The sequence below is a fragment of the Rattus norvegicus genome, chromosome 5, assembly GCF_036323735.1.
Source record: "Rattus norvegicus strain BN/NHsdMcwi chromosome 5, GRCr8, whole genome shotgun sequence".
Taxonomy (NCBI): Eukaryota; Metazoa; Chordata; class Mammalia; order Rodentia; family Muridae; genus Rattus; species Rattus norvegicus.
In genome coordinates, this window is record NC_086023.1 from 143,703,670 (window position 1) to 143,711,624 (window position 7,955).

The 7,955-nt window shown below is 49.3% G+C and overlaps 1 long non-coding RNA gene across 4 annotated transcripts; it reads right to left on the minus strand.

Annotated features, from left to right (window-relative positions):
• Positions 1 to 1,324: 1,324 nt before the first annotated feature.
• LOC108351032 (uncharacterized) lies at positions 1,325 to 7,923 on the minus strand. Of its 4 annotated transcripts, XR_010066633.1 has the most exons (6): positions 6,677 to 7,923; positions 5,142 to 5,436; positions 4,861 to 5,000; positions 3,113 to 3,201; positions 1,880 to 2,416; positions 1,325 to 1,777 (listed from the first exon to the last, which is right to left on the minus strand). It is a non-coding gene; the product is annotated as an uncharacterized LOC108351032 (long non-coding RNA). The 4 variants fall into 4 exon arrangements; XR_010066632.1 differs by having other exon boundaries at positions 4,861 to 5,436; positions 6,677 to 7,921; XR_010066634.1 differs by having other exon boundaries at positions 4,861 to 5,559; positions 6,677 to 7,827.
• Between the last annotated feature and the right edge of the window lie 32 nt (positions 7,924 to 7,955).

The following is a 7,955-nucleotide window of genomic DNA, read 5'->3' on the forward strand; positions in this document are numbered from 1 at the left end:
ACTAGCCTGGTCTACATGGTGAGTTCAGGCCTGTAAGGGTTTCATATAAGGGCTATAGCTTGTCTGGCACATAGGAAGAAGCCCTGGACTCAGTCCCCAGAACTGCATAAACTGAGCACATGCCCATAAGGCCAGTATTGGAAGTGGAGAGGGGCAAGAGGAGCAGAAATTCAAGGTCATCCCCTGAGACCATGAAACTGTCTTAGAAACAAGATCAGTTGTAACACACTATATTAACATGCATAAAATGTCAGAGAAGGGACCAGAGAAAGGATGGCACAGCAGTTACAAACACTTAATGCTCTTCCAGAGGACCTGATTCCCAGCATCCACATCAGACGGCTCATGGCTGCAAGGGAAGGAATACCTTTGCAAGCATTCCCCCACACAGCAAACATAGGTACACACAAATTTTTTTTTTCCAAAAGGTAATACAGGGCTGGAGAGATGGTTCAGCAGTTAAGAACACTTGTTTTTGCCAAAGATCCAAGTTTGATTCCCAGCACCACAGTTGTCTAAACTCCAGTTCCAGAGGGATCAGACCCACCCACCCCCTTCTGACTTCTTCAGACACCAGGCAGGCATGTGGTACACAGACAAACATGAAGGCAAAGACTCACACATAAATAACAAGCCTCAGGTTTAGGGCCTGCCAAAGTGAATTTTTTAAAGATTTATTCGATATTGTTATGTACATGGGTACACTGTCACTCTCTTCAGACACACTGGAAGAGGACTTGGGTTCCCATTACAGATGGTTGTGAGCCACCATGTGGTTGCTGGGAATTGAACTCAGGACCCCTGGAAGAGCAGTCAGTGCTCTTAAAAGCTGATCCAACCCCAGCCATAGTGATTTTGAAAGTTAGGTTTTTGTTGCTATTAAAAAAAAAAAAAAAAAGACCGTGATCAAAAGCAACTTGGGAAGGAAAAGGTTTATGTCACCCATCGCCAAGGGAAGCCGAGGCAGGAACCCGGAGGCAGGAACTGAAGCCTCGGAAGAATGCTGCTCACTGGCTCGCTCAGATTGCTTTCTTGTCCACCCAGGACTACTTGCCTACGAGCGGCACCGCCCATGATAAGTTGGGACCTTCCACATCAATTCATCAATCAAGAAAATGCCCCACTGGCTTGCCTACAAGCCAATCTGATGGAGACATTTTCTCAGTTGAGGTTCTTTAAATGATTCAACTTTTGTCAAGTCAACAACAAAACCTAACCAGTGTAACTAGCTCCTTGTCAGCTTGACACAAACACATCACAACCATAACCTTTCTTGTTTATCTCCAAGATCTCAAGTTAATATAATGTAAAACACAGTCTAAACTTCATTGTTGTTTTTTGTTTGTTTGTTTGTTTTATTATTTCAAAAGGGTCCATCCATGTATGAAGCTCTGCTCTCCCACAACTCACTATGTAGGCTAATCCAGCCATCTTAAACCCATAGAGGTCTGCCTGCCTCTGCTTTTCAAGTGCAGGGATGAAAGGCGGGTATACCCATGGCTGGCTGTTATTTTTGAGATGGTCTCACTATGGAGCCCTAGCTGGCCCAGAACACAAAGAGACTCATCTATTCTGCCTCCTGCACTCTGGGTCTAAAGACGCGAGCCACCGCACCTAACCCAACTGTACAGTGTTTTTTGTTTTATGTTTTTTGTTTTTTGGTTTTTTTTGTTAAGTCCCACAGTCTTTGCAATTTTCAAGATTTTTAAAGCTTCGTCTCTGTAACATATCCATTTCTTTTTTTTAAACATCCCAAGTCTCTGTGAACTGTGGGCTCCTGTAAAATAAAAAAATAAATATTTTCTTACTCCGAGAGAAAGCTAGGGCATAGTCATAGTCAAATTAAACAAACAAAAAACAAAGGTTCAGTGATTATCACCTGAGATCCACTCCCGATCCTCTGGGCTTCGAAAGGGCCCTGGCAGCTCCATTCCCCAGCTCCTCACTCTGCTTGTCTTGATCTGCTCTCTGCTCTGGCAAATGCCCCACGATCCTGACATCTCCAATATGCTGGGGGTCTCCTCGGGCTGCACCTTCACCCCCTCCTGGATTCTATTCAGGGACTTTGATATCAGGGACACGGTGCCAAGCCTCAGCCTCTCTCCATGACCCCTTCAATTCTGGGGTTTTCACTGTAACTGAGGCTGAATGTTTGTTTGTTGACCAATGGCCTTTCCTGGCCTCTCCCAGGTGGAGACTCAGCTATCCTCCACAACCTCTTCGTGCCTTCAAAACCAACCTGAGAGACTCTTACACGTTACCAAGTCCAGCCATCGTGAAGTACAGCTGTTTCCCCGGCTCTGACTGACCAGCATCACTACCTCAGTAAAATGAAGGTTTCACTTCAGTGGTTCTGGTCTCTTGCTAACCATGGCTGACTCTCCGGCTCCAGCTGACAGGAAACCAGTTTGGACTCCTAGTTCAAAACAGCACACGAGGGGCTGGGGATTTAGCTCAGTGGTAGTGCGCTTACCTAGGAAGTGCAAGGCCCTGGGTTTGGTCCCCAGCTCCGAAAAAAAAAGAACCAAAAAAAAAAAAAAAAAAAAAAAACAGCACACGAGGGCTGGAGAGATGGCTCAGTGGTTAAGAGCACCGACTGCTCTTCCAGAGGTCCTGAGTTCAAATCCCAGCAACCACATGGTGGCTCACAACCATCTGTAAAGAGATCTGATGCCCTCTTCTGGTGTGTCTGAAGACAGCTACAGTGTACTCATCATATATAAAATGAATAAATAAAATCTTTAAAAAAAAAAAAAAAACAGCACACGAGCAGTCCCTATTTTTTTTTTCCGGAGCTGGGGACCGAACCCAGGGCCTTGCGATTGCTAGGCCAGCGCTCTACCACTGAGCTAAATCCCCAACCCCAAGCAGTCCCAATATTAAGAGACTCTCAAACCTCCCTCTGAAACAGTCAGTGCTCTTAGCCGCTGAGCCATCTCTCCAGCCCAAGGCAACTCTTTTTTTTTTTTTTTTTTTTTGGTTCCTTTTTTCGGAGCTGGGGACCGAACCCAGGGCCTTGCGCTTCCTAGGCAAGCGCCCTACCGCTGAGCTAAATCCCCGGCCCCTCCAAGGCAACTCTTACAAAGATAACATTTAGTTGGGACTGGCTTACAGGTCCAGAGGTTCAGTCCGTCATCATCATGGTGAGAACAAGGAAGAAGGCACGCTGAGAGTTCTGTATCTTCATCCAGGCAGCTAGGACTTAATGAAGTGCAGAGGCCTCAATTCTCCTCTACTTACCCTCACCTACTCCACTCCACTGCAGCCTCTCGTTCCTCAGCCAGCCACATGTGGTACCCCTAACACTTTGCCTGTTTTGTTACGCCCCTCCCCAAAGCCTTCACTCCGTGTGCTCTACTCTTCTTGAACAATTCCTGGTTCCTACTCGCGTGTTCAGCTAGTGACCACCTTTCTCCTACTCAAATGTCAAGACCCATAAATGTCAGTCGGATCCTTTTTTTTTTTTTATTGTGTCCACTGTGGAGTGGGAGGAGTTGGGGGGTTGCCGTTAGCATTTAGAGAGTAGGGGCCAGAGACCCCAGACAATCCAGAAGCAGGCAGATTCTACGCCATGCACAACAAAAAATAGAAAGGATTTATCAGAGCCCGGAATTCCATTTCATACACAAACTGAAAGAATTTGGGTCTACATGGTGCATGGTGAATTTTCTGAGAATTTTTGTTTGCTTTGTTTTTTTTTCCCCATCTTTATTAACAGGTATTTCTTATTTACATTTCGATTGTTATTCCCTTTCCTGGTTTCCGGGCCAACATCCACCTAAGCCCTCCCCCTTCCCTTCTATTTGGGTGTTCCCCTCCCTATTCTCCCACCATTACCGCCCTCCCCCCAACAATCACGTTCACTGGGGGTTCAATCTTGGCAGGACCAAGAGCTTCCCCTTCCACTGGTGCTCTTACTAGGCTATTCATTGCTACCTATGAGGTTGGAGCCCAGGGTCAGTCCATGTATATAGTCTTTGGGTAGTGGCTTAGTCCCTGGAAGCTCTGGTTGGTTGGCATTGTTGTTCATACGGGGTCTCGAGCCCCTGTTTTGTTTTTTTTCTTTGAGACAGGCTTTTCCTCTGTATAACAATCCTCGCTGTCCTGGAACTCGCTTTGTAGACCAGGCTGGCATCAAATTTACAGAGATCCACCTGCCTCTGCCTCCTAAAAGCTGGGATGGTGTGCCACCATGCCCAGCTATTTTCTGGGACTGTTTTAACTTTTGTATAAGGTGGAGGAAATTTATACTTTATGCTGTCCTGAGCTTTACTAATCACAACACACACACCCCCTTTGCTGTGATGTTCTAGCATCGGTCACAAGTGACTCTCACGTTCCTGGACCACTGGACAAAACGACACATTTTACTTAGTTGTGAAAGTTGGTACTAGCTAAGTTTCATTTCCGAAGCATGAACAGCGAGCCCGATAGGACACAGCCAGAAAGCAGCTGAGTGTTCTTCATGACAAACTCCTCTATGGAACTCTGTCTCCAAACAAGTTCATTCTGGGTCTCACTGCCTGTACCTTATGTCAGCCTACAAGCAAGGTAGCGAAATCTCATCCTCCTCTGTCAATGGGAGCCACATTACAAACTACACAGGGAATGCCAGGGTCGGGGGGCAGTTCATATCTAGTACACTTCCCCAAGCAGATTCTACCCGGGATCCCCTTCCTAGCCAATGGACTAGTGCCGGGGTCATGGGGACACGGAGCGACTTGACAAGCCCTAGGAGGCCCTGAGTGAGTCCCCTTTTCCCTACTGACTAAGCCAGGGCCCTGAGGCCTCTTCCAGGCTGGATCTCTCAAACCCAACACCCCTCCCCCACCAGCCCACCCCTGACCTGCCAAGACCTACCTTTCCTGTTTCCTCTCTGGGCCTTTCCAAGATGACCAATCCCTGATCTCACAGATATCACAGTTAGGAGGGCAGAGATGGGCCAGCCAAAGGACAAGTGATCAGGCAAGCAGAGGAGCTCTGGTCAAACAAGCAGAGATCTGCAGGTTGCAGGATGCAGACAAAACGGGCAGATTAAATGGATGATTCCAGCCACCAGCGAGAAATGAGAGGCTGCACAAAACTATGGCTGGCAGGGGCAGCCACTGGGGACAGCCATCTCAGCTGAAGGCTTTAGGTACCTTCTCCAGAACTTTGACTTCTTCTTTTTTAAATATTTATTTATTTGTTTTATGTATGTGAGTACACTGTCGCTGTCTTCAGACACACACCAGAAGAGGGCATCAGATCCCACTACAGATGGTTGTGAGCCACCATGTAGATGCTGGGGATTGAACTCAGGACCTGTGGGAGAGCAGTCAGTGCTCTTAGCCGCTGAGCCACCTCTCCAGCCTTCTCCGGAACTCTGAGTAGCTCTCTGCTTCTGAGTCATCAGGGTCACAGAGTCACTTCATGTGCTTAACCACCAGTAGCCGGCTGAAGGAGATAGCACTCCATTAGTGTGCATCAGTCCGCAGAGTCCAGCGACATCTCAGACATCTCAATACTCCCTTTGTTTCCGTCTCTGTTTCCCCAAGGATGAGTCACATCTAATCTAGACTGTCACAGAGAACAGGTATGTGCCAAGTAAAGTAGGTACGGTCTCCTCAGTCCAGTCAGTCAGCCGCACAAGCGCACACTGATAGGTAAGTGGTTGGCAGGGCCACGTTTGTCAACACATTCCCAGTACTAGTTGTTCTGTACGTGTCTGTAAGTCACTAACTAGTTGTTCTATGTGTACCAGTCACACACATGCCTTGGAGAAAGAGGGATGGGCCTTGATCATTCACAGGCATCCCTGACTATATTAAAATTGTTGACCCCTCCTGGGTATTGATTCTGGTCCTATCTTTACCTCATAGCCTACTATAACCCAAACCGTCACATCTTTGCTCCTGCCTGGTTCCCCCCAACCCCCCAACCTTGTTGGTCTGCTGCTGAGGATTCCTCTTCCAGGAGGACCCTCAATGTCAGCGTTCAGGGCTGGGGTTTTTAGACAGATTTCATCCTATCTTTCCTGCCTGGAAATGGTAGGCTGGGGCTTCCCCTGGCCTCTCTCTAACACCCATACCCAGGTATGGAGTGGATATTATGAACCCGAATTTGATGTATCTAACATCCAACTGTCATTTCCTGTCCTCCCCTCCGGGGGTTAGGGGCAGGTGCTAACCCGGAAGACTTTCCCCAGTTGCACAGGCCCAAGATCAAGCCTAAAATCATCTTCACTCAAAACCACCTCCACACAGAAACTCCCTCAGGCTACCAGTCCTGCAGCCCCGTTCCCACCCCTCCCCCTCCCCTTCCTCTTCCTCCTCCAACCCAGACCACTACTTCCCTGAATATCTGCAACTCTTCCTTCCTCTGCTTCCACTCTTGCCCTGCTGTGGCCAAAGCCCACCTTGAGCCACTTAAGGAGTCTTTCCAATGTGTGGAGTGGTTAACGACACTCCCTTGCTAAACCTCCAGGGGTTTATCAATTCACCTCCAATTAAATCCAAGCTCCTTAGTGATCTGAAAATCTGTGTAGTCTCCAATTACTTTGCCCTTGACCCTCTCATGTGAGCTCTTTCTCTACAAGCCAGGAACTCCACTCAGGCTTCCACTCCTTGAATCCTGCCTTAGACACCCTCCCTGAGATCTTGGTATGGCTGCCCTCTCCTCAGGACTCAGCTCTTACCTGGGCTGTCCTTGTGAGAGCTGCCCAAGATGTCCCCTGTCACATTAATGCATTCCACCACCTTCACAGCACCTCATGAGGCCCTTGAAGATGCCTGCCTCCTGAGGGCTTCTAACCTTCCATTTTTAGGAGAGGCCAGGCATCTACTACTGACTGTACTCGTCACACACTAAACGCTGAGAAATCGTTATAGTTATATGCAAATAGGTAAGGACACATGGGCCAACACATGCTGGCAAAGCAGACTAAACAGTCACAAATATACCCAGGTCTGAGCCAGCCTGGTCCTTTCTCCAGCTCCTCTTGACCCCTCCTTGAACCCAGGCTGGCTTGGGGGAGTCGGGGTCTGCAGCTTCAACAGGGAAGGGGTTAACAGTCTTCAGGCTTCAGGCAGCGCCTACAGCTATGCCTGCAATTTCCTCTGGCCATTCTTTTCCCTCCTCCTTCCCAAGATTCCCGCCAAGAAGGCCTCCCCCTCATCCCAGCTCCAGCGTCGTCGGGAGGGGAAGGGGGTTAGCCAGGAGACAAGGCAGAAAGAAGAGCCCAGCTGCAGACCCCTCCTGCGCACTTCGGTGCAAGCCTGGGGCCCAGGTGGAAGCACACGTGTGACTCCGGGCAGGTTCAACGGGCAAAGCAGCTCGGATGTTCCCTAGGGCAGAGGCCCCCGCTGGGGTCTGCAATATGCTGGGACCTGGCTCACCGCCGAGTCCAGCAATCATTAACCTTGGGTGACCACAGCAGCTGGACACACTCAGCCAGGGTACTGGGAGGAGGGACTGAGAGATCTTTTCTCCGAGAAAAACCAATAAGGACGCCGTGGGTGCCGGTTGCCTCCACTGGGTCTAGGAAGGGCTGGAAGGGGTGAGCGAGGTTGGACCCGCCCCATCACAGGGAGTTAGGCACAGGAAAGTAGTTTGGAACCTGCGCGCTAGAGCCACAGTTGTGGGTTCAAATCCTGACCGTGTAGCAAGTCTTCAAGCTCTTTGACTCAAGTTTACTTCATTTGCAAACTGGAAATTTAATGGTAGCCACATTCCGTGGTTGGTAGGCTGAAATGAAGGGACGTCTGTCTACAGGAAGAGTGAGGGGAGGTAACCTCCCGCCAGGAACCCCAGGCCTTAGGGATGTTTAATAACTAATCGTTGTTAGTACTGGCGGGGGCGGCCCCTGTGAGCGGCCTCCCCAGCGGCTTCCTGTAGGGGAGCAGGGGCCGCCCCCTCTCCCCTTCCTCCAGGCGCTCGCTCTTCCTCCCTCCTCTTGGCCCCGCCCCGCCCCGTCC